This window comes from Cataglyphis hispanica, chromosome 26 (assembly GCF_021464435.1).
Source record: "Cataglyphis hispanica isolate Lineage 1 chromosome 26, ULB_Chis1_1.0, whole genome shotgun sequence".
Lineage (NCBI taxonomy): Eukaryota > Metazoa > Arthropoda > Insecta > Hymenoptera > Formicidae > Cataglyphis > Cataglyphis hispanica.
In genome coordinates this window covers 1,990,041-2,017,160 of record NC_065979.1, presented here as the reverse complement: position 1 = coordinate 2,017,160, position 27,120 = coordinate 1,990,041, and the positions used below count along the sequence as shown (strand labels likewise).

General features: G+C 37.5%; 2 protein-coding genes across 6 annotated transcripts in view; one reads left to right on the top strand and one right to left on the bottom strand.

The window, feature by feature from the left end:
* LOC126858560 (zinc finger homeobox protein 4-like) overlaps positions 1-27,120 on the top strand; it is a 363,658-nt gene that overhangs the window by 69,652 nt on the left and 266,886 nt on the right. For 2 of the 5 annotated variants that reach the window (XM_050608970.1, XM_050608971.1), the window contains exon 1: positions 16,422-18,231. The exons of 2 other annotated variants lie outside the window; for them this stretch is intronic. The gene's annotated coding sequence lies outside the window, so the exon portion shown is untranslated. Of the gene's footprint in view, positions 1-16,421; positions 18,232-27,120 lie in introns of those variants that run through there. One more of the 5 variants, XM_050608979.1, reaches the window with a different exon arrangement.
* Positions 1-27,120, bottom strand: part of LOC126858609 (uncharacterized) — a 170,537-nt gene that overhangs the window by 90,983 nt on the left and 52,434 nt on the right. The window lies entirely within an intron of this gene.

Genomic DNA, 27,120 nt, shown 5'->3' with positions numbered 1-27,120 from the left:
TAAAATAAAAATCCCAATTTTGGAAAGAAAATAGAAAGATTGAATTAATTTTTTCTCTTTTGTATTTCTTTTTTCGAAATTATTTAACTAAAACAATTGCTATTCATATATAGTTCAAAATTCAATACAAATATTAATTTAATTTCTAAAACAGTCTAATTTAACATATAATATATATGTGAAATGTGTGTGCGACTTTTGAAATCTCATTTAAATTAATTAATTAGATTTCTTAGATATATACCTCCTTTTTTATTATATCTATCAAGCATTTTTACAAATACTAATGTAAAAGAAGCAATGCAAGATTGTATTTAACGATTCATGTACCAGCTGGAGCTAAATATTTCTCAGTAGAAGACATTTAAGACGCTCGAAGACATTTTCGAGGCATACATATGTTACGAAGAGTATGGATTTAGCTTGAATGAGAGCAGTTTCGCGGGACAAAGCGGTCATCGTAATCGACCGTAAAAATGTCCCGAATTCGTTAATCTCTTTTCTTTCGCCTTCCTGGTCCTTGATTAGGGTGCTGACGGTTTCCTGCCCACGAGAAGATCCGCCATAATGCTCTTTTGTCTAACCCTCCTGCTCCAGTTTCTCTTTGCATGGCTAACTCGATTTTTTTTTTTTTTAGAATGTCATAATTGAATTATTGCTATGGAAATCTTTTCTAATATTTTTTATAAATGCTTATCCAAATATAATGCAAAATAAAAATTTCCAGTATTTGTTTTTCTTAATTATATATATATATATATATATATATATATATATATATATATATATATATATTAATAAAATAATAAATAAAACACATATGTATATATATTTTTTTAAAGGTAAAAATCTATGCAAATATAGAAAAACGTTATATGTTTGTATAAAATATTATATTTAGATCATTTAAGATTTATTTAATTATTTGTGATTACGTCTATTTTTGTAGCAATCTATAATAAATTTTTCATGTATATTTTTCAGTTTATTTATTCAGGTTTTTAAGCTCATACTTTGCATCTTTTTTTAATGTTATTTCAATGAAGTTGCTTTTTTTATGCTTACTATCTAATATTTGTACTATTTCAGGCTTGTTTCTAAAGCAGCGAATGACTGAGAATGTTATTTACAAAAAGATATCCTTTTTTCTTATCCGATTCGTTTTATCTCCGGTATAATGTTTTATAAGCATATTTCTGATGATGATTTAAACTTATGTAATGCATGCCTAATGCATATGTATGTAAATTTTGAATTTTTATTTTTTTCAATATTTTTTTGAAAATATTTAGATATAATCAAATTTTTGAATAATTAAACAATTTTTGCACACACACATACAAGGGTAAAAAAAAGTCTATTACATATAAACGTGATGGATATTTGCATATGTAAATCTTAATCATTTTCTCAAATATAATAATCTATTAAATCGCAGAAATTTTATGAAAGGGCGATTTTTTAAAATATCTTTTTTGTTTTTGCGCCATGATTTTAGCTTTCTTTATTCGTTTATTCTATTTGTACAATGTAAGATTTTATTATTCTCTTTACGATAGACGCCAGATTCTGAAAAGTATCCCAACGCATTGCAGTAACAGCAATTGCAGAAAAGTCTAGCGAGAGGTATCATCACGACGAATCGTAAAGCGTCACGGTTGCCTTTAAAGCCGACATGCCGTGGATCTCGGACGTTACTACGATCGCACGATCCTCACGTACGGATCTCGCATCGAAAAGGTTGTGACGCGTGGAATCCGCAGGCTCTCGGTGGCATTGAGCCCAGTCGAAGCAGAAGAGCGAGGAAGAGGAAGGGGGAGGGAGGAGGGGATAGGAACACGTGGTTCCCATTCATGGTTGCCCGTGGTATACTACTACAGTTTGTGTGACTGGAGGTTGAATAGGTGGAGGATGAAAGTCGAAGAAAGAGAAACAGAGAGAGAGAGAGAGAGAGAGAGAGAGAGAGAGAATGGGATGGCGATGTTGCCCGTGTTAGAGAGTAACCCCCGTAAGGTGAGGGTGAGAAACGGAATCAGAGGCGGGATCGTCGCCGTCTACGATAGGATAGAGAGAAGTCCACTACTACTACATCGTCATCCCTCGAACTCGAAATAAGAAACTGTCTCGACCTCGCGTCGGTGTTCGAGTCAAAATTTTTCGTCTCTCTTTGATTCCAGTCTAACATCTACTTTGATGCTTTGAGCAGTCAAATCACTTTTTTAAATTTATGTGCAATTTATGTGAAAGAGATGTTTTATTATTTTTTTTTTTTTAATTAAAAAAGAACGAGCAATTTACATTTTATTTCTCGCACATGAAATTAGAATAACTCTTATAAATTCTTTGATAAACTATTATAGCTTCATATTTTGACTGCATACATACATAAAGTATCATATATACACAATCAGTATTAATATGATCGAGAAGAGAAGGGAAAAGGTTTGTTGATAAAATGTGATGTCTAGTTAATGCAAGAAGTAAAAACTTTAAAATATGTCAATAATTTGTTGTACAGATTTGTTATTATTTCTTTTTATATTTCTTCACCTATAACTCGTATGTAGCTCAGGCTGTTTTACTTCTTTTTGTGTTTGATTTTCTTTCTCCCACATAGTCTTTTACCGAAGAATTTTGAACGATAAATACGCGCGGCGTATAACTCAATATCGGGCCATACGAAAAAGAAGGCGGCGGGCACAGAAATGTTCATGGTTCGACCTCGAGGGCAGACCGAGCGGGGCATTAAAAGGGAGAGGACATTAAGAACCGCCACAGATCTTGTGTATAAGGATCCGCAGCCGCGAAGAGAGGGTGAAGGGGACGCCGTTGGTAGAGAAAGATAAAAGGAGGCTGGGTGGAATGGAGGGGAAGGTGGCGAGGGAGGCGGAGGCAAGGATGTTCACGTATGAGGCAGGACCTCATAACTCCTTATAATGTCCTCTTTTGCGGATGCCTAGCATACACCCCCGTTCCCGTATGCCATCTCGGGAACACCGTGAACATACTCTCTCTCTCTCTCTCTCTCTCTCTCTCTCTCTCTCTCTCTCTCTCTTTCTCTCTCTCGTTCTTTTTCACTCATTCTCTCTTCCCTATCTTTTCTGTATTCGTTTCTCTCTTTCCCGCTCGCTCTCTCTTCATCGTCCAAGTGTAGGTGGTTTGTGTGTACGTGCCATAAGGCCTGCTTGCAGTCTCTACCTCCCGGCCGTTTCACCTCCCATCCTCCCTCGGGAGCCTGTGTACTTCTATATGCCCTTCTATACGAAAGCCATACCTTCGCCAAGGGAATAAGAGAGTTAATCTTGATATAATGGCCGCGACTGTCGCGGCCCACAAGACAATAGTCCAAGATATATCGTTAGCTTCGCCCTTTCGCGTCTCGGCGCCATTATACCGGCACGCTCGATTCTCTTTCCTTCTTCTCTTCTTCTTCGTCGTCGTTGCCGTCGTTGTCGCACTTGTCTTTTTATTCGCGTTCTTATTCAGCTTCACGGGTGTTATGGTGTACATGGAGTTTCGGCGCAACGATAATGCGATTCGCGCTCGATACGCCACCGATACGAGCTTCGAGTCTAAAGGCGGGAACCAAGGCTTTTCATACCCGAAGCTGGGAGAAACCATTGATTAGAATCGCAGGTTATAATCACATATGGAAACATATATTTTGTTTGATATTGTATTTTTATAAAATTGTAACAATTTGTAATTGGTTTTATTTTATCACACTTTTGAAGATATTTGAAGATACATAAATTGATCTTCACAACAAGTTTGTCGCATTAAAGAGAAAAGTGTACTTGTCAAAAATATTATTAATTATTTTTAACTTTAGAGAATAATTTCATTAAAATAAAATAATATAACTGCTATTTCCTAGCACGCTAATCATTTACTTTAGAGTTTATGTAGAACTTTATTTGAGATTACAAATTGTTTATGTCTGCATTTTATGTCGTTGAAACAGCGCTAGCCTGTTGCGCTATTTAATGATTTCCTTTTTATTGAACATTCGAAACGTAAAACGTCAATTCGAGAGAAAACATAAGCGTGAATCGCAAGCTTGAAAAAAATCTTTGGACGCCACAATTTTGTCGAGTTACCGCGATCTCTCTAATCACGAAGAAAAAGAGGGAAGATGAAGGGGAGGGGAGCGAGGAGCCCTATTCTCTTCTCGACACCAGAACTCTTAAAGACCTCCACCAGCTTCTCCCCATCTCCTCGTCAGCCGACTCCCCCGCAAAATCATAATCTGATCTCGTATTAAGGATCCGTTCTTGCGCTTCGTTCTCTCCCCTTCCCCTTCTTTCCTCCCTTGATACTCCCCTATTTTTATGCAGATCAGAAACGAGCGCCCCGAGGTGGGAAGCTGCGCTATAAACGCTTTATAATCTCGGTTTCGCTCGCTTGTACGTGCCGTCCGTTTCCAACGGGTATACTTCCACACGTTCGTGAAGGGCCAACGGGTATATTTCCACACGTTCGTGACGGAAATCGATTAATCTTGAAGGGAACGGAATTACGAACTTCTCAATCGAGATAATTGATGAATAAAGTTTATCGAATAAACATATATGCGATCGAAACATCTGCAAAATTGAACGGAGTATTAAATCTTTACCCGTATATTCAGCTGCAGGTGTCTTTTTAATAATGGAATGTCACACTATCATTGTGTATCTTTCCTGCCACGGATAATAAAGAAGATTAGTGCTTACTTCAAATGATAAAAATTATATAATTCTGCAATATCGAAAGTTAAATATATTTAATGTAATCTGTCAGTATTGATTACACAGTTTTATGTAGCCTAATTGAATAAATACGGCTTCTTTTATTAATCTTGTGTGTCTGTGTGATTGTACTTATTCTTCTATACGTTTACTCATTGTATTTAACTTCGAAAAAATAGCATTAGCCTCTCGGTATTTTTATACAGTGCCTGGTGTTTAAGGCGTCGAGGCGGAAAGACGAAGTCCGTTAACGATGTAGGATCGCATTAAACGTATTCGGACGTTACTTGACAATGAATTAGGCACCCCTGAGCCGGTGCGACATCGAGGGGTAACCGACAGGACATGCGAGGATTCGGCTGCTTCTTCTTTCGCACAATGGTTTCCGGGTTTCGTGGCATTGCCTCCCGAGGGGAGAAATTACCCATGAAATATTGACGGACTCTGCGAGCATTAACCCTCCATCCAATTGCATCGCGCACGCTGCATAACCAGCACTTATGACGTTCATGTTTCTCGTACAGGTGCGCTAACCGTACATCTACCCCTGAATTCTACGTTCCATTCTCCTCTATTATCAACCGCGAGATCCGCGCTGCTTTTATTAGTAATTTACAATTGTCGAAGGAGCATTTTCTCTCTCCCAACACGACCGACCAAACTCTTTAGAGCGGATACGCGCGAATGCTTACCTCTAATCTCTATAATTTTGAGCAACTCGCGCGAGGTGTTTGCGTTTCAAAAATTGACCAGCCTCGACGAAAGTATCGATTTACTTAAATTATACCATGTATTACACGAAGTGCTAATATTTTTATTAACTGCACGAAATCGTGCCAATTCTAACATTATTATTCAGATTATATCTAATGCTTAAATGTTTTAATAACCGAATATGACATCAGCGCAGACAGATTCTAGTTTTTTTTTTTCCCCCAAAGAACGCAGTATTTTAATCTCGTACTGGCCACGTACGTCACGCTCGTCCCGCTCCTACTATTACTATTGTTTTTAGCGGCGAGAGGAAGAACTTGCTGAGCGGAAAATCGGCCCGATAGATTCGGGGATGTTGCGCCCGGTAAGGGTGATAATGCGGTGTATTTGTGTATGTATGCGAGCGCGCGCATGTTTTTCTGTGTGTGTGTGTGACAGACCGAGAGGGTGGAAACGTCGATCGCGCCGCACACCGCTGATGCTTGTAAGAATCTACTTGGCGTACTTCTCGGTAGAAGCGTATCCAGAAGGGCATCTCGGAGGGGTAGTTGGCGTGGCCATTAATTCATCTGCTCGTTGATTGCCTGGCGGCCCCCGCGGCCCGTCGCTCTTTCTCTCTTTCTCTCTCCGCACTTTTCTAATTAATTTCTAACTCGAGGTTAGCCTCATCGGCCGGCCGGCGCGGCCTGCCCTCCTCCAACGATTCCTTCTTCGCGTGGTAAGAGGGAATGGAACGTTCTCGTCGTCACTTTTATAGGCTGGCGTAATCGATGCCGACGACGGGGGCGAAGTGAAGCAGTGAATAGTCTGGACAAAGCTACCAACCTACGCGCGGACTTGCGACTAACTTCGCAAGGAGAGATCTAGATCTCTGATTATACATATAAAGCACGCATACAGTCTGCAAACAATGTAACCGGCAATTATTCACGAATCGCTTTTCTTCTGTCTGTTTCGTTTGCTTTAAACTTTAAATAATTAATTTTGAATTATAAGCAATTGACAATTTATCAAAATTGTAACATATTCAAAAGTAGATATAAATATTGTTATAGCAAAACAGAGAGAGAGAGAGAGATGAAAAGTAATTTTAGAGCTATAAATAATAAAATCTCGCATTCTAATTCAAGATACTTTAATAAGAAAATTTTAATTTCAATATTATTGGAGCAAAACAGCAGAAAGATATTTAAAACTTATGTTATATGGCATTTGCAGAAGTTCATTGAATTGATAAATGATGCAAATGCTCGATGCTGCGCGCATATATAATTTCTATCTTGTCTTCATTAAGTAGCTCGTTTCTGGTCGCGTGATATTGACTCGTCGTGTCCTCGTTTACTCGAATCAGATCAGTTGCGCGCGACTAATCGTGTTAAATCGCACCACTAAAATAGAAGAAAACGATATTTCTCATATACGCGAAACAATATCGTGTCAACGTTATTTATTACATGTATAATCAAGCGAATGAGCGCTATTAGTGATTTCGGGTCAATCTCATCGATCTTGGAAAAAAGATCAGTATTTTTACTCCAGATAAAGGATGCAAAATAATTTGTAACGCTTAAGTGATACCGATAACGAAAACTATCTAAAATAAGTCGTTATTATTATCGCATTATTAATTTTCCAGCTGAATCCGCTAATGAAGAGACTTCAAATTGTTTTGTCAATATATGAATACCCAGCTTTTTAAAATTCTTTATTATTAATAATTGTACGATGATGAAAAAAAAACTTTATGTTCCCTTTTTCGAAGTTTATTAATTTTACAAAAGGATATACTTTTTATCAAATAGGATTCTGTTTTATAAATATTCATCTATCTTGATTGTCGCTCATTAACGTTTAAGGTATCACGTGGCTTTCCGATTTCTTGCGTTGCGTTGGCGCGAGACACAAATCACGACGTTCCGATCGCGTGATTGGATCTTATTGTTATCGTGGCTCGCGGACTTGTCATTATTTCTAGCATTTTTTTTTTTAAATTATCGTTATACATCAAAGCGATCATTATTCTAGTACGTTGGCGTAAAAAGGGAACGCAGCCTTGATAATTAACCGCAACACATTCACTTATATAATTATAAGAATTTTAGTCCACGCTAGAGAGTGATGGAGTCATTGACGCAATGCGGACACGCGTTGGATAATGCTCGGAGAAATAACCATAGCGTGACCGGACGTGTAATTTCTAAAAAAACTGCAACCCGCGCGCGCGTTCGCTCGTAATCGCTCGTCATGGCGTTCCATGGCTGCAGACAACACAGAAACAAGTTTCGTAATCTCGTTGCTATGCCTAATTAAAGTTTTAGTTTCTAGATGCAGTATATCTCGAATTGTCAATTGTACTTTGTTCTCGGCTGCTCGAGAATTATTTATCGATGGTTTACGTATCGATGCTACATTAATCTCGCCTGTCAGTAATCAAAATAGATGTAAATGATGGATAATGATCTGTCAATAAAGATGCATATCGTTAATATCGAACAAAGTCTCGATGATTAAACTTCGAGAATATGATCACATTTTTAAATTACGACTCCATATTATGTTGATTATATTAAATTGCATTTTTTTTTTATAATATATTGTGACAGAAACAGATTTATTTCCATGTATCAGAGGTTGTTGATAAGTTATTCGAAATTCAATTTTTTTTAATGATAAAAAAATATACTTACGTCATTTGGGGATTTTTGGAGTAGAGATCTCATAATATTAAAATGAATTATTTTGATTTCTATTGAAGTTAATTGGATAATATTGGATGTTAGTTGATTCAACTTCCGATTAATAAATAAGATATATATATAGAGATGTAATAGAGAACGTAATTTCACGAGAGTAAGAAACCGAGATTTCCTTGCGCTTATCTTGTCGCTGCTACAATCTGCTCTCAGGTCGTTTATGGCTGCCGGCGTTTTCACTTCGAGTGCCTTGACTCCGGTTCGTCGATGCTTCTAACTGGCTACCCGCAGGATAGCCAGCATCTAGCCAGCCTTGTCACCTCGATGACAAGAACTACTCGAGCGTTTAAGGATCTTGCGTACCCGGTTTAAAGGACCTCGCGTAAACAAAAGGACTCCAGCACTAACCGAAAGCTGCAACACTTTTTTTTTTCCTTTTGCTCCCGCTTTTCCGTCTCTCGCTCTTCCTGCCTTTGTCTCTCTCTCTCTCTCTCTCTCTCCCTCCCTCTCTCTTTCGACTAAGTGTGCCATTATGTCGCTATAGACTGCGCCCCATACACGCGTGTAATAAAGCAATGAGAAAGAAAGACGGCGATCGGACGAAAGACAGAGAGAAGAGAATCGAGCGGTCTGTGCGGTGGGCAGACTTGGGCATTGTGATGCAAATGTGTCTAATCGGCCGAGCCAGCCGACCATATGTCCGTTTGTGCGCGACGAGCCCCGACATTTGCGCTCTACACCGAGAGAGGTACACGCTAAAACCTAACCATTAATCATTATTGCGCACTAATGATGATCGCGGACATCGCTTACTTAATCGTACGTTTTGTTCCCGACAACTTCGAACGCCGATGCGACAAGAGCTGTCGCTTTAACCGCCGCTCAGCGTCGTTCCTCACATTCTTGCGAGAAGAATTCCGCATTGAGTTCGTGTGCGGTATAAACTCCTGTATTTACATCTTCCTTCGCATATATACTTGCTTATTCTTGATTCATTCTCTAGACAGCTGGCTATTTTTGTATCTTTTCCCGTTAAGATAAATTTAAGAATAGGTCGAATAAAATGAAGAGATAGAGAGAGCAATCTGTATTGAAATACTAATTTATGATAATCGAGAGTTCAATAATTTTGACTAAGAAAAAAATATACTTTAGATTGATTAATAAATTTATAATTACTGTTAAAATCAAGATTTTTGCTTCCTCGTAGAGGAAGCTTTGTTTTTATAAATTTTTTTTTTTTTTAATTTTGATGCCGATGAATGTGTTCAGAATGTTTTAAAACGAAAAACATGTTTTTATAAAATGTCCATAAAATGTCCGTAAATTTTGAGATAACGGGCTAAATTTTTTTATATGAATAGAATATCATTAAAAGTTGGTTGGTATTGTACTTAACTAGGATCGGTGAAGGAGTTTATTTTTTATAAAATTTTGAATTTAAAAAAAAATTGTTCTAACTTCCGCAAATTTTGAGATATTGATCTAAATATTTTTATATGAATGGAATATCATTAAAGGATGATTGATATTGAATTTGATGAGAATTGGTAAAATGATTTATTTTTTATGAAATTTTGAATTTTTTAATAAATGTCTGTGCGTGCTTTAACTTCCACAAATTTTTAGATATCGGGCTAAATATTTTTACGTGATTAGAATATCATTAAAAATGATTGGTATTGAATTTGATGAGAATTGATGAGAGTTGACTTTTTATAAAATTTTGAATTTTTCTAAAAAAATATTACAGATATTATGGAGGAAAAGAAATAAAATTATGAGGAAGCAGAGTGCAAGTTTCTAATTTACACAATTTTTTACTTGTTTCACGTGTGAACGTATTGAATATTAATGAAAATGTTTTTTTTATTTTCTTAATTTATTCTAATAATACAGATATCTCGATTTGGATTGACTGTCGCGTTAATTAACTCGGATCACAGAGGCTGCACTGTATTTGAGGACGTGATTTAAAAAGAGTCAGATGTCTCGACATCTGCCTTCCGTCTCGCAGCTTAATTCCAAGTTCGTCGCGGCAACGACGACGGTAATTCGTACGTTCGTAACTTGATACAATTCCATCCCGATCGTCGCTCGTCATCCGGCTATCCGGCCTAACCGCGGCATCTATATGCTAATGACGGCCGATTCATTACGCAAAACGCAGTACGGCCATTATCTTTCTCTCTCTCTCTCTCTCTCTCTCTCTCTCTCTCTCTCTCTTTTTATCCTTTTGCCAGAGGCGCGGGAGTGATGTCCGGGGAAAAGTGCGTGGAAACAGAAATGCGGGGATGTGTGGAGGGGAAAAAAAAGGAAGGAAAAAGGAGCGGAGGAAACAGGCGATCACCCGGTAGCAGCCGATTTCCATACGCGTTAACGGCAGTTCGCGTCGACGGCAGTTGGTACTCGAGAAAGAGAGAGAGAGAGAGAGAGAGAGGAAGGGAGGGAGTGAGAGAATGTTTCGCGGGCGCATTACCGCGAGCTCCGACGTATATTTAGGCCCCCGATTATTTATGATTACGATTATCCCGGACGGCTTTCGAGCGCTTTATTGAATGTTTAGCATGTGCCGGCCACGCTAATTCTGAGCCGTACGTTTATAGCATATGGGGGTGGGGTGTGGGGAGGGAGAGAGCGAGATGGCCTGGGAGCAGCATCATCCTCTTTCCTCCTACATGCGTTCTCCTTAGACGAGTTTTCGCTCTGTCGCTAATTCGACCCGTTCGATCAAATTACTCGCCGGCGAAACAGCCTCAACCCCCTCCTCCCCTCCCCTCCCCCCTCCACCCCTCTGTACCTTCTTGCCCGAGTTTCTTTTTACCCTTCCGCCGTGCTCTTCCACCGACTAATGATGATCGTTAATCTCCCTTCTTAGTCTTCTTCCACAACCGGGAAATATCTCGTTGGCGATTCTATATGATAATCATTTCCGCCGCGAATGAATTTAAGCGCGAGCCGAAAAATTGATGTGTGGGGAAGGGGAAGGGAGGGGAGATTGGCTTCGAGATCGACGGTGGATGTCGTTAACTAATTATAGTTGCGCCCGCCAAATGGTCGCCTATGCCGCCGCGAGTACTAATGAACACTTGAGTAAACACCATTTTACCGTTTTCTCTTCGCGTCTCGGAGCTATCTTGAAGCGGCATTGAATCGTCTCTAGCAAGAAGTTGAATGTACTAATGACATCGGTGGGAGAAAGCAGAGATTTTAGCTCGCAAAGTATGCTTGAAGAATCAACATTCGAGACTTTCGGTACAGAATCTTTTACAGATTGCATTTTCAATAACATTGGTACATTTTTTTCATTATATCTATATTTTTTCAACTGTATCACTAGTTTAATTTTTAATTTTTTCTAAATATTTATAAGATATTACTAGTTTGATTTTTTTATCATTAGTTTAATTTTTTTTTTTTATATTTAAGATATCAATATTCGATCTTTGATGTAATAAGAAAAAAACATTGTTATTTTAGAAGTAGACAAAATAGTATTTAATAATAATATTATTTAATAAGTATAAAATAATTATATTTAAGAAGCTTAAATATTATATTTAAAATAAAAGAAATTTCTCTCTCTCTCTCTCTCTCTCTCTCAATTATTAAAAACTATTATTTCAATAAATATATCTATAATTTCTTTTATTTTATTTTAAATATTTTTTATAACAAGTTAAGGAATTAATAATTGAGGCTCTAAAATGAAAATCACAAATTTGAACTTTCGCGGGCTAATAAGAATCAAACGCGGATTTCATAGAAAATAACTTTCCTATATTTTATATTATATATAATATAAAAAATATTTCAATATACTATAATTTAATATAATAGGAGGAAATATCTTTTTACATTGATATCTGTTAACAAAAAATAACTTTTTGAAATAATACTTTATTGAAACCGAGCTGTCTCTTGTAAATGGTTGTTTTCAATAGTCGGTGCATTTGAAATGTGCTCAACACACTGTACTTAAGGTGCATATAAAATTTTCCCCGTTTGCGGCAGCGTACTCTATATGCGACTGCGACCGACCTTGCAGTCTAAGAAAAACAATGAGAAGTGGCGTGTGTATACGGCGGGGCGATACGTATGCGGGCGTGCGGCTATTTCGGGTCACAAATGTTTCGCGCTTCGACTACGAGTCGCGCGGACCGTTTGCGTGCGCCTGCCGGCGCGGCGTAGGTGGCGTGCAATTTATCCGAAATAATTACCGCGACGACGATACCGGAACGGGTGCCGGATTTGGGACACGCGGGCGCGCCGGGGAACTCTATTTCGGGGCGCGGATGTTTCGACTTTAATTAATCGGTCCCTTTTGTAATGTAGGTGGCGTCGCGCGCGCTCCCGCCGTAACGTTCGAAATAACCGCGTAAGACATAACGCCCCGATAGCGTAACCGGTTTCGCGATAAATCATCCGCTGTGTGATGCTAATTGACAAGAAGCGATTGTTAAACTTTCGAGCGTTTGCCGGCGTCGGAAATCATCACTGGCCGGGCTATATAATCGTTGCTACGTGTGAGGAACGTTTCTACATGGAACGTGATACATCTCTTGCGAGATCTTTTATGATCGAGCCATCACTTTACATGATTCATCATTTCTTATAATTTATTAAAGTTTTATATAACTGAATTTATATCAAAATCTCTCATACCTCTTTCACGCAGATCTGTTTTAGAAAGAAGATCGCCGTATTCTACATCACTTCCACAAAATTTAATTATTCCTCTTCTTAATTTTGAATATTTAATATTTTAATATTATTTATTAACGTTACATACAGTCCATCATATTTCCACCTTATTTCATACATTTATACATTTATGAAAGCGCACGTGCGATCTAATATTACAACGTTCATTCTTTTCTATAATACTTTTAATATTTTATCTCTTGAATATTAAAAAGCGACTTGAAATCACATTTGCTGCGAGTCCACGATTGTTTCTGAAATTCAGCGCGTCTCGGAGGTAAACGTCAGCTATTTTCGGACCGTAACGGCTCGCGTATAAAAGCTGATTCGTAGATAACTTCCTGTCGTAGCATATGGTGAATCGTGAACCGCGCGTATTCGCTATTTCAACTGAGAATGATAATTATAATTTTAGCGAGAGAGAGAGAGAGAGAGAGAGAGAGAGAGAGAGATGCGCTTTTCTAATCCCGGATCTCGAGTATATCGGCCGACCTACTTTAGCCATCACTCATCTCCATTAAAAATACTTTATTCGTTTATTTAAACAATTTCCCGTCAATTAAGTACAGACGAATAACCTGCAATAATTATCGCGTCAACTTACGCGTGGACCGGCGATCTTTAACGCCGCGGGCGCCGGATATTTCGAGCCGCGCACGTTCCGCCTTTAGACGTGAACTCATTGATAATACTTTCCGGTGAAAGCGCGTTGTAACATCGTAACATAATGCTGCGAAAGCCACGCTTACGATTCACGATACGTACTTATTACATTTAACACGATGTCAGCTCGCTTGGATGTCGAATATGCTTACGTCATGTTAACGTAAGCTTCTATAAATGTCGGTTTTATATTACTAACCGCTGCCAAATTACATTTGTTGAGGAAAATTCGTCCACAACACATGTCGATTACTTCACTCCTGAAAAGATTCGCAATGACACCAAAGCCAAGAAACCTTTTAAGAGTGCCATATAATTTTTTATGGGGAACAGCTATTTCATGATTTAAACGGATAATTTAGCGCGCGCGCGCGAATATTTAAATATTAATGTATACACGAGGCAACTTCAATCGGTAAAGATACAATGATACAAAAATAAATATCATCTAATAAGACTTTAGGAATAATTTATCTCGTGTAAAAGAAAAAGAAAACATTTCCTTCCTATTATAATCAATCCTGTTGCATTAAGTGTACACATCGACACGGATAATCGAACTTGAACTATAAAGAGAACCATCGACAAAGCTGGGGGTCTCAGCTGCAAGTACACTTCGCACGCTCACAAATGGACCGTAAGATAAATTTGAACGAGTAGTGTAGTGTCCGCACGACGGCAAAGTTCACAAATTCAAGTGGGTAAAGGAAGCGTCGTGTCCGGCTGACGGAGAGAGTCACGTTTCCACTCGTTGATATTCTACATGACTATACGCGCGCTTGACAATAATAATATTATCCCTAATCGTGACTGATACTCGTCGTTAACATCTACATTCGCGCGTTCACAAGCGTTCTCTAAGCTCGTTTCTAGCTCCGTGCCGGACGTGTCGGAGAGTACGTTTATTGAAAATAAATATACGACTCGCCGCGGCCGCCGCCGCGCCTCTCATTACAAAACCCGAAGACGAAACCCGAAGGCTTTAAGTGCCGGGACCTTTCGCCCCGTTGATTACCGCCGACGATGGTATCGCGTGAAAGGTGTCTTTGCACTCACGGCGTTTTCCACCGGTCCAAGTCACGTGCTGAAGAAAGAGAGTGAGAGAGGGAGGGGACGGGGAGGAGGGGGATGGGAGGGGGAAGGGACGAGGAAAAGAATACAGCCTCTCGGCTGTACATCTCATCTTTAAATAGCGGTGGACGTCGCGCGAGCGCAACGGCAAAATCCATTTCCAAGTAGCTACAGACGTTTTAGACGGACCACCCATGACGTTCCTTCTCTCGACGGCGTTCATCGCGGCCGCGCACTTCCCCCGGGATTCTGCCCCGATCCTCTTCCGCGAACTACAATTGCACTTCCTATCACTAATGTCGCCCAAAGGATTCCCTGGCTGACGCATATTTTCGTTAATCTTGCCTATAGCCTCGAAGTTATTCCTGCAAGCATTTTGAAATTTCTTTGTGCACGATATTTATCTTGGTTTTAATTTGATAAAAATGACAATGACACATGTCTAATAATGAGACATGTTTAAAGGTAACTAAAAAATATCCAAGAAGCGTCCATTAAATGTGTACTTCGTGTGTACTTTGGAGATCTGATTAACAAGATACAGTGTTTGTAAAAGTTTGACACATTTGGAGGTAAGGCAATAACAAAGTCTGCAAAGTATAAATTTATATTTTTATAATTATTTGCGAATAGAGCCAGGATGCACAAGCAATTGTAATGACCTTTTCTTCCACTTTACGAGGATGATTCTCGGATGATCAATAGCATCTATTACGAAGTTTCTACTCTGCAACTATGTCAATTAGATTGTTTGTCTGTGTGAATTATGTCATACGAATCGGGATTCTTGACGTCAACGAAATGTTTGTTTTACAAGTGCATATGATGTGCCACACGATACTCGGAGATAATTATTTGACGAAGATTGCTAACAATCGTAATCGGACGTGTGTGAAAGAAAATCGCAAAGTGTTTAATGACATGAGAGGACATGAGATGTAAATGTTCACATGAGCAATAGTCGAACAAACAGATTCGTCTATCAGTCGCAAACTACTTTTTCGAGATTCCATCTGAAACATTAAAGCCAAGAGAGGTATCACGAGGATATCACGAGGTGCTTTATTTCAATGCAATTCTACCTAAAGGAGAACAGCTGATGTGACGTGTTGAAAAGAACACAGACGTAAACTATCGAGAATAGAATTGAGACAAGTACATGTAATTTAAACAGAAATAACTCGCTAATTACCGTCTAAATCATACAATCACACTATTTAGTGACTGCCAAATACTTGATGAAATTATCGAACTCGTTTTATCACATGCGAAAGATTTTGCGCTATCTCTCTTTTCTTAAATTTTCAAACCTAAGCCTTATCTATTCATCAATCATGATCGCGCTCGCTGGGATGAATTACGCAGCGAGAGGCGCGAACCAACGCTGTCTCTCTTTCTCCCTCGCGAATTTCGAGAATATCGCCGCTCTTGACGTCACCGCGGCGTTTAATGAGCGGCTACCAGAGAACAGTTCTCTCTCCTCCACGTCCTCCCTACTCGCGCGGGGATCGCGATCAGAGGGAGACGGAGCGAACGCGGTGACGATGGTGGGGGCGTAGGGAGAGCGAGAAAGACAGATAAGAAGGGGAGAGGTAGTATCGTGTCGGACGCTGGACGAGGCGCACGCTCGATGCGAAGCAGCGCGTGCTTTCATGCGTGCCGTGATCGGAAGAAGCGGTACCAGGACCACGGCCAGTCCTGGACGTCCACGTCGTCCTGGTCGTAGGCGTCGCCGCGATCTGTCCCCGCGGAACTGCCCCGGACCAGTTCGCAAAGTGGTCACGGACACTGGTGTACCGCCGCCGCCGCCGACCACGCGGCACACGCACGTATACACGCGCGGCGAGCACGTGAGTGCGACAGAGACGGACAGCTACCGACCGCGACCGAGCACAGACGAGGATCCGCAATCCGTGGCTCGAGGCGTCCTGGCGTGCAGCCGATTGGTCGACGGCCCGAGGAAGTGGTCACAGCCGACGAGATTCAGACCGGGCCGCCACGTGAGTCGAGCGCAGCATCGCGAGATAGAGTAGCGGGTGCGTGCGCGCGCGCGCTCACGCAAATTTCCGGTCTTATTCCGAATATCTCTGCCACGACTTTCCGGACAGCCGGGATAAAGCATCGCAGATCAACGATCGGCAGCTGCTACCTCGAAGGAGGACTTCGCAAGTGTTTTGGTGTGCGGTACCAAACCCGTGCGCGCGAACTTGGAGAACGCGATGAGGACGTTCCAAGAGAAACGTATTGAGAGAAAGTGAAGAGAGAAACGCATTGCTCTTTATATTTTACAGATTGGACAGAAATCGATGTTATTTCTTCGGGTCATAACGTGGATCCTTTATTCCCGATAATGTTCGTTGATAATGAAGAAGAGAAATCGTATTAAGTAAGATAGCGCTTTCATTTAAATAGAACTAATGAAATTTATATGATTAGAGGAGAAAGACTTGTGAATATATCGTTATACTCACGTGACTTCGATTATTTGCCGAGTCATATTCATAAAGGAAAAGCGGTGTAGTGTCTTTAAGGACTTTAATACGCCGAGTAATCTCGAGGATCATTAGAAGTCGTCTCGAGTAGTCTTGCACGTTTCGAGACACAAGACGTTTTTTTTTTGGTGTTTCTTCCAGTTTTGTGCTAGTACTAGTTTTAACATATTTGTGTAGTACTCGTGTGTATAAAGTAATTGACGATATACGGCTAGCGAACGCTTTTTGACGTTTGCAGACTTTGACGTTTCAAGCCGAAACGGAGCAAAGTGCGACGCGAGTTGACACTTCGACTCTGCCATCGATTTAATTAATTTCTCACACGGTCCGAGGGAACTGACGCGTTTTGACGTTTCGTCGTCGCACTCGCCACGTGAGTGATCGATCGATCGCGACCTAGGGCAACGTCACGCGCGCCGTTCCTTCGCCGAGGAGGCGCCTTTCCTATCCAAAGAGGCGCGTGTTTTTTCTCACTCATCCGAAAATAAACTCTAGTGCTAGACATTGCCGGTGAGGATAAAGAATCTATCTAAACGAGAGCTATAATCGAGAATTCGCGCGAAAATTGTCGTCGAGTGAACGAGTGACAGCTCGAGTCCGTTCAAGTTTCATTTCCTTTTCGCCATCGATACTCCTCGTTGAGATAATAATCTTGTTGCGTTTTACGCCGCAAGTCGAGAAACGCACGCGGTGGAACGCGTCGAATGCGAGACGAGCGATTAGATCATTAACTTGGATTATCGGCGCAACGTGAGCGTGGAAGCGATTACGGGATTTGCTCGATGATTATTACCGAGCACATCCGGAACGGACATTTCATAAGGATTTCGCAAGCGTCGCGAGCTATTGACACGCGTATAAGTTCTGTAGTAATAATCGAGATCGCGAATATTAAGGACTTCTTTCTTTGACACATGAGTCAAATTACAAAGGTACATTAATTGACGATTGATTCGTCAAGAATCGCAATGAACTCAGCGAACTCGGAATCGACGAAGGGGATCGAGGAAAGGGGGGGAAAATAGGTAAAAAAAAAGGATGGTGCGGTGCGCGCGTGCTCCGAGGAAGTGACGAGAAACTCCAGAGTCGCCTGCGGCCACGAGAAAAGTGTACCGGGCATTTAAAGACTGTCGTAACTTGGATCAAACTGGATTCGTGTCTTTGGTACGTCGCCTTTTCCTCTTTTCGAGCTTCGATATATTCGCAAAACTCTCCTTCCGAGAGGTGACAAGATAAATATATCTATAAATCACTGGCTTTTGCAGATTGCTTTTCTAATATTTTCAATTAATAATTGCTTGATACTTAAATCAAATATATATAAGATCACACTTTGAATGTAGATAATTTTATACATATATATATATACATATATTATAATCGAGCTAAAATCGATATCTCTGTTTTAAGAAATATAAGAAAAGAGGAAGTCACATGAATCTTTTAAAACATGTTGATTGAATTAAATCCTGAATTCAATTTCAATTAAAATTTTAATTCTATTTAATCTCTTTAATGTTTTAATCGAAAAGTAAAATATAAAATTAATTTATAAATGGGGAAGAGAGGCAGCCCTGTATGAATATATCACAAATGGAGGTCATTCTGATTTAATGAAATAATCCGAAGAATCTAAGAAGGTTAACGAAAAATGCTCGATACTTTTCATTGATCGCAATGTTATAATTGGGATAATCAAAGTCGTTTCGTCCTCGGAACGAAAAAATAAACATTTTAAAATTCGGAAAACATTGCTGAAATTGGCGCTTGCATCTACGGTTATTAATGATTCGCAAAATGATAGGTTCGTTCACCAACTCGATGATTACACGAGGGACACGAACAGATTGAAGAAAGGATCCAACGCGTTTAAGACACAGAAAAAGGAACTTTTCCCACAATAAAATAAAACAGTTAACTTATCTCTTTAAAATCCATTGAAATAAAATAAAACAGCGATTGCACATTTTTCCTTAAAAGAATTTTCTTGTAATCGAAAGATGCGACTTTTTCGCAAGCACATTATTGTGCAAACAATGATTTTGCTCGGAAAATGCCTAGATGAGCTCCCTTTTTTTTCCACTGCTCTGTTTATCTCTCTCTGAATGAATAACATGACACGTGTTCCATATCGACATAGTGTTGGCAGTAGTGTCACCCAGTAGCTGCCAGAAACGTCCACGATGCACTAACTATCAAGTAAAGACCAGCTAGCACGATTCGCGCATAATTTAGAAATAAACAGCGCGTAAAACAATGAGAGCCAACGAGAAACTACGTTGCAATTCATTCTCTTTATTTTTTTTCACCCTTAGATATATTATTATATTTTAATATATAAAATAAAAATCTTTACAGAACTCTTTCTCTCTTTATTTTACAAAAAAAAAAAGAAACGATGTCTAAAACATTTAAAATTCTTCATAGAAAATTCTCTTCCCTTGTTTCTCTTGAATAACCATCCTTTCCACAATGTTTTATTTATTTAAAAAAAAAAAAAAAGCCGAATCTGTCTCTGGCAACGTTGCGTGTTCTCGCGCGAACGTCGCGCTCTAATCGTCGTTGGCCGGTAAGCGAGCGAGTTAATGACAGACCGGAAGCGGCGTTTAATTAAAGTACGCACGTCCGGCAGAGACGTTTTCACGAGGCTCGGTTGCTTGTCCGGCCGTTGCGTAATTCCGAATGAAGGGAAGAACAATAAATTATCGCGGCATGCACTAATAAACCTGAATTTCTGAGTACGCATCGTCGCTTCGCAAATTAAATCCCGCGCAGAATCGACTGCTTCTTCTTTTTTTTTTATCGAACCATTATGCGACACTGTTGTTAATTATTATGTAACAGGTGCTAATAGTATACTCACACACGTATTTATTTATACGACAGTATAATTGTCATGGATGCTTGTCATCTCTTAAAGTAGGATGTATTATAATTGTTATATGCAATCATGTATAATTCTAAAGCCGAGAAGTTACATCAATTTTGACAGTAATTTATGAAATAGTGTAATAATAAAAAGATTTAATATTTTTCTTCGTGCGCTTATTTTTTATATTTTAATTTTAATCTCAATCTTTATATATTTTAATATATAAAGATAACAATTTATTTTAAACAAATTTATTTATTTTAAATAAATAAAAATTTTATAGTATTAATTTACGTTTATAGAATTTCTAAAGCCGAGAAGTTACATCAATTTTGACAGTAATTTATGAAATAATGTAATAATAAAAAGATTTAATATTTTTCTTCGTGCGCTTATTTTTTATATTTTAATTTTAATCTCAATCTTTATATATTTTAATATATAAAGATAATAATTTATTTTAAACAAATTTATTTATTTTAAATAAATAAAAATTTTATAGCATTAATTTACGTTTATAGAATTTTAGATATATTGAAGAAACAAAGAGAAAGTTAAAAAAAAAGAACAATTAAACAAATTGTGTGACAAGTCATAAAGAATTTTCGTTTAATGTCAAACGCGTCAGTTGTGAATGCGTTCTTTATGCTTTATCGATACTCATGTTTAGAAATAACTCGACTCAGAATTGCCGCTTCGCTGGCGATCGCGTTCTAAAAACGATACGAATTTACTGCTGAAAAATTAATTGGTATACTGCCAACGCGACTCGTTTTGATCGCGTCGCCATGAATAACGGTACGGAACTTTTTCACGGCGCAAAACGTGAGCGATCGCCCACAGTGTTAATGACTTCTGCGAACTTAAGGTATATTAGTAATTAGTTCACGATTTTTAAGATTGAAATTTAGTCGCACATTAAGCAACCAAATGTATTATAGCGCGACAATAATACACTGATAAATATGACAGGAATTTTTCTGTATAATAATTATATCTTTATTCTTAATCTTAATTATATTTTCTTATCTTAATTATATGATAATGAACAATTAATACTGGAATGTAATGTTGGAAAGATATTTTTAGGATCTCCCACGTTAAAGGAATGAAGAATGTTCATATATATATATAATGCCTAGAAATTCTGTGATACCTTTTAAAAGCCACATCAAATTATACATAAGCAATTAAATGCATTTGCATTAATGAGTTTGGTCAAATAATGAGTTTTTAAATTTATCACTTTTGTTAATTAAAATTATTTTAAATTCACTTTGATCACATACACAATTTTCTACATTTTTTAAAAGATGAAAAAAAAAATTGTTGATATTAATTTTTAAATATTTTATGTATAATTAAATTCTTCTCCTTGAAATATATAAAAGTATTTCAAATATATTATTTGTCTTCCTATTTTCATGAATTTTAAATGTTGGTTTTTTTTTGTCGAGAGATCTTTTTTTAGCAACTCTGAAGACTTTGACGCGAGAAGCATAAAATCAGGTGATCGAGAACGATCCTTGTTTAAAGTAATGCCAGGTGATCCGGCAAAAACCGATGAACTCGGCCGGCCGAAAGTCACGGCGGGGAGAGAGAAAGCGATTCCTATGGATCATAATAGATGGACGGGGCCGCGACGGTCGGTCGGGTGTAAATGATTTTATTGCTAAGTGTGTTACGGGGAGAATTAACGATTCCCAGCAATTATTTCATCGTTTGGCTTTTTATGTGCGAACGGTTCCTGTGGGAAAGGAGCGGCGCGGGCTCTTTTCGGCTCACGCGGAAGCGCACCGCGTCTCGTGATCGTTACAATGTAACCAATTCGTAGAAATCGTTGCCCAATTAACGCCATCGGATCACCGGTAACGTCACGAAAGGGCAATTTCACACAATACCGAGTCTGATTTTAGAAAATCCTCGTTTCCTGCGCTTCGTTTCTTCCTTTCTTTTTTTTTTCGCGGTCATTGCAATTGTAACATCAGAATAGTTTTATTTCAATACAGCAGATCGACTTATTGCAGAATATAAAGTCTATAAAATAGTACAGAAGATAATGACATTTTAATGAAAAATATTTTTGTGAAAATACATATATTATTAAAAAAAAAATAGGGAATATTTTTCATATCCTAAAAATTGGGTTTTCAAATCTAAAACTCGACGAAAAATCATCGTAGACAAAAAATTAAAAAAGCATTTTAAAGTTGGAAGCTTCAATTTTAACACGCTATCAATGATTTTTAAAAAAATTTTTATTTTCCTTGTTCTGTGTTTAAAAAAAAAACACATTATTTTGTTTCTTTTTACATTCTGTTGAATAAAAAAATTTTTCTTAAAAAATTCAACTCAAATTCCATAAATTACAACATTTTACCTACAAAATGCTTTTTTTAAATTTTTCCTACAATTTTTTTTGACCGAGTCACACAATTTTGAAACTGAACCTGTATTTTCTAGAAATAAAAAAAATAAGAAAAATTTTTAAAACTATTGATATCACGTTACAGTTAAAACTTCAAGCTTCAAAATGTTTTTTTTTTAATTTTTTATCTGCGATTTTTCGATTATTTCTAAAAATAATTTGAATAATTTTGAGCCCAATTTTTAGAGTATAAAAAATTTATTTTTACTTTTTTTTTTTTGTTTTTAGTAGTGTATATTGATTAAAAATATTTTGATCCATTTTACTGACTTTAATCGATGATTTTTAAGATAGATGTTATACGATACCGTTCAAAATTACGTACCGTAAGTATACTCCTTAATCTGTGCAAATGCCGGTTGCGTGTATTTTGCAGTTTGAAATACGCGTTTTTTTTTTCAAAGTAATACCTAGCATCACGATCGTTAATTATCTGAGCGCGCGGACGCTTATTACAGCAAAAACTAAGCGCGCTTAGTTAATAAAGTAAGCCTGTAGTCTGACATATGTAAATTCATCTCTGAGGATTTATCCGTTATACACATTGTGGAAATCAATGGAAATCAATGCGTGCAACACGACACATTACTTTATACTCCCGAAGCAAATGGTCTTTGTAACACGCAAAGCACTAATTACATTCTTGTAGATTATTTTGTAACGCGTAATTATACTCTTGTACTTGGCTTGTTCGGTTCGACGCGATTGATAAACAGTTCCCACGTTCTCCTTATGTCACTCATCTATATTTTATCGATTTTTGCTAAATAAATTTTTCAGCGAAAACTTTATCTTTGTCATTCGCTCTGTACGCATGATTACTTTAATTTGCATAAATGCTGGTAGATAAACACTGGGTACAAAAACTTCTATCGATGTTATATAACAAGTCAATCTGTCAAGCATAGTGAATTAATTTTTTTTTATTTTCTAAAAATGGAATCTTTTATATTAAAAGAAAATTGTTTACGTTTCAAACAATTCTTTTCTTTTTCTTACATATGCTGAGAAAGATTATGCTGAGGGACACTACGTGTGTATAGGATTAATAAGACGAGTTCCAAATCGCCATGGATCATTTTTGCTAAAACACAGTAAATTTTCAACTTGTTGGCAACAAGTGTCCTCGGCGCGTATCTCGCGCGTCTTAAGTTTCAGCCGCGGACGCGGCGAATTTCCGCCACACCTGTTGCGAAACGTTTCGAATTTGCCAGCGAACAGTACTTTCCACGCGGTATAGCAATGTTCGGTTTAATTTCGGGAATTATTATGTCTGTCTCGCGCGCGCACACACACACAAACACACACATACACACGCACAGCTTCTCTCGCATTCTCTCTATTTTTAAATATTATAGCCGCGTTCTCGGCACCCGACACTCTCTCTCTCTCTCTCTCTCTCTCATGTTCCAGTCCTTACGATTCGTCTTGCTTCTTTTTTCTTTTCTTTCATCGAAATTAATCGCGGTCGATGGATCGACGCTCTGCGGCAAACCACCAATCTTCTATTTTTACCTCGCAATTCTCTCCTCGGCGAAAATAAAACTCGCGCGTGAATAAAGCGATTGGGAGGCTTAAGGCACTCAAAGATCGATCATTCATCTATTCGCGATTTTAATCATTTAAAGTAATGATTGGTAATCGATTTTTTTCTCAATTCCTGCCACGTTAATAATCGTGAATATTGTAGGCAAAATTGTGCTTGCGGACAACGAAGGTAAATGCAACCTCGAATTCACCATTTTATTCGCTCGTTTCAGCTTCTGCTCCAGTTTCATGCGATTTTTTACGATTTCAGATCGGATTTATGACACGGCTGCGCTTCTTCGATGATCGGCGCGTCCTTCGGATCATGCCTAATGACGCACGGTTACGACTGACGAAGCGTCTTATTCGCGTGACATGCCGTAATCGTCTCCTCGTCAATTAACACCGAGCCAAACCGTGCCCGGTTTCATTACGCCACCTTTATTATAATATGCGCATATGAGACCGAAAGAAAGAGAGAGAGAGAGAGAGAGAAATATATCGCGTCGCCACAATGTTCTGAGTAATGTTTTTTTCTGGAATCCCTATCCCGTCTCGCGGATCCGGCCTTGCTCCAGATAGTCTTCAAAACGTTCGGCAGTCTTTAATCCTCTGCGTGATCGTTTTTTAGAAATCAACATTCAAGATTAATATCCACAATCGTCGGCAGAGACGGAAAAGAAATAATCGATTCATTCACTATACCGAGAAATCAATTGCGGTATGTTTAATTACTGCACGGAGGTCACGCGAACGTAATTACGGGATCCTGATCCCCGTGTTGTATTGATTGTACGAACGTGATGTCATTTGGAGAAAAGTGCGTCATGCTATTCTATACGTTGAATGTAATTTTAATTAAAACCATTCGATTAATACGCTATATAATTTTTATAAAAATTTTGGATGCTGTGTAAATTTTTAATTTATCGCTATATCATAGAAAAAAAAAAAAAAAATAGAAACAAAGAAACGGAATATACATAAGATGTTTTTGAAGGATACTAAATTAATATTACTAACGGAAAAAAATATAAAAAAGAAAACTATAAGGTTTAAGTAATGATAAGTTTGTTGTAAACCACATTTCTAGGGACACTTTTTAAAATAAATATAAATAAAAATTGATATTTTTCTTAGAATTAATCAAATTTAATCAAATTTAAATATTATTGTATATAACATTTATGTTATAAAGAAATTTCGAACATTGATATCTTTCTAACATTCAAGAAATTGATTTAGCCATATGATCCGAGCACTGATGTCATATGGACTTTACGAGCGATAGTGATCTCTCCCTTTAATTTACAGTCTCTCTTAGTAAGGTTTCAGTGTCTTCAATAGAGAAGAGCTCGATGAAATAAATTCTAAATAACGGCGGTTTGTAAACCACTGACGAAATATTGCCTATGCGTCTTAAGATGTATGTGTACATGGTGTCAAAAAATTATTGACAAGAGAAAACATTGGTATAGAGCCCTTAAGTATACATACATCTTATCAAATACACGTCGTTTCACGTATACGTATATTCATTTTTTTTTTTTAATTTATAAATATTTTTCTTAATTATCGTAATCTTATATTACAAAAAAATAACATATGTTTTTTGGAAATAAAAATACATTTATTTTGTCATTATATTATATCTAGTTCCCAACCATAAAATTATGACAACACAAGAAGATATAACTAGAATAACGATTATATGCTGCATGATTTTTTTATCGAAAATTTAATTGCTGATGACGAAATAATGAAATTTTTGATAGCGACTCGGGGATACTTGAAGATCGCGAACGATGATCGATTTTATAAACGGTAGACGAAAATTGAATGCTATTAATACTTCAAATAATAGTTTGAATGCAATCGAATAGGTCGCTGTTAAATGCAAAATGCGTGGCGAAACTATCAATCTTTCGTTAAAAATGAAAAATGTAATTCTGGATAGAAAATGGTAGTCACAAATAATAGGATCCGTAATAACGTCCATCCAAAAAAAGTATCCGAATATGCAGGCGATTATTTACGTCACTCAAATACGCGCGAATACATGCCTTGGGTATTTCCAGACGAATATATGTATTTTGACAGATGACAAAAATTTGACATTTCCATTATGTCGTTATTGCATTATGTATGCTAATTAAACCAAGTTATTCAAATATTCGACATGTGAGAGAATGTATAACACGACAATTTTTAATAAATATATAGACCAATAATATAATAAATATCATATCCATCAAAGTTGCCCTAAAATTAGATGCCGAAGTCGCTAATTTTCGCTAATCGACCCACGCGAATTCAACTGTAAGCTTAATTATTAGCTCAAAGAGTACAACAAGTCGCACGACACTCGTAGTCGGACAATTAACGGGCCTGAGTGTTTACAATCTAGCGCTTAGCGACGGCAAGTGGCAATCAAGCCGGCCAATTAATCGACCAGTCGGGCCTCACCGAGCCAGCTTTGTGCGTTCGAATTCCTTAATTTGCGACGATTATGCGCGGCCGGGTAATTAGATCCGCGCGCGGTACTTCGTCCTTACAACATCGATATCTCAACAATAAAATGTAGATCGGACCTCTCTTTCTACAGTGTGTTCTACAGGCGCAAAGAGTATGTGATCGAAATATTTTCTAATTGACAGCAAATTTTAATTCGATGTGGATCAAGCGATTGCGATGTAAACGATCCGTCTACCTATCTGTTTTTTTTTTTTTTTCAATAAATAAAATATTGTAATTGTTAATTTATTGAAAAATTCCTTTTTTTATAATAACAATTTATTTCTGTTGATAAATAAGCATTGAAAATATGCATGATATTAATTTTATGTTTATATATAATTTATTTAATCTTTAATCGTATATATATATATGTTGCACACTCCACACTCACATATATATATATACGTACGAAAATTCTTTTTGTAAATTTAATTTTTTTATAAAAGTCTAAACTGTTTAATCAATTTAAAAAGATTTAGCATTTTACAAAAAAGCTAAATTTAAAAAAAAAAAATTATATATATAATGCACATTCTTACTTCAATTTAGTTTGAGATAATGCAAATAATTCTTTTTTTACATTATCTTTTTTTTTACTAATATCATCTCAAATTTGTGAGCTTCAATTAGGTTGCCTATGTATAAATTCTTTCTTTAATTAGTTATAATGATAATTTCAACGCGCATATCTTAGCGAGCACTTTTGCAA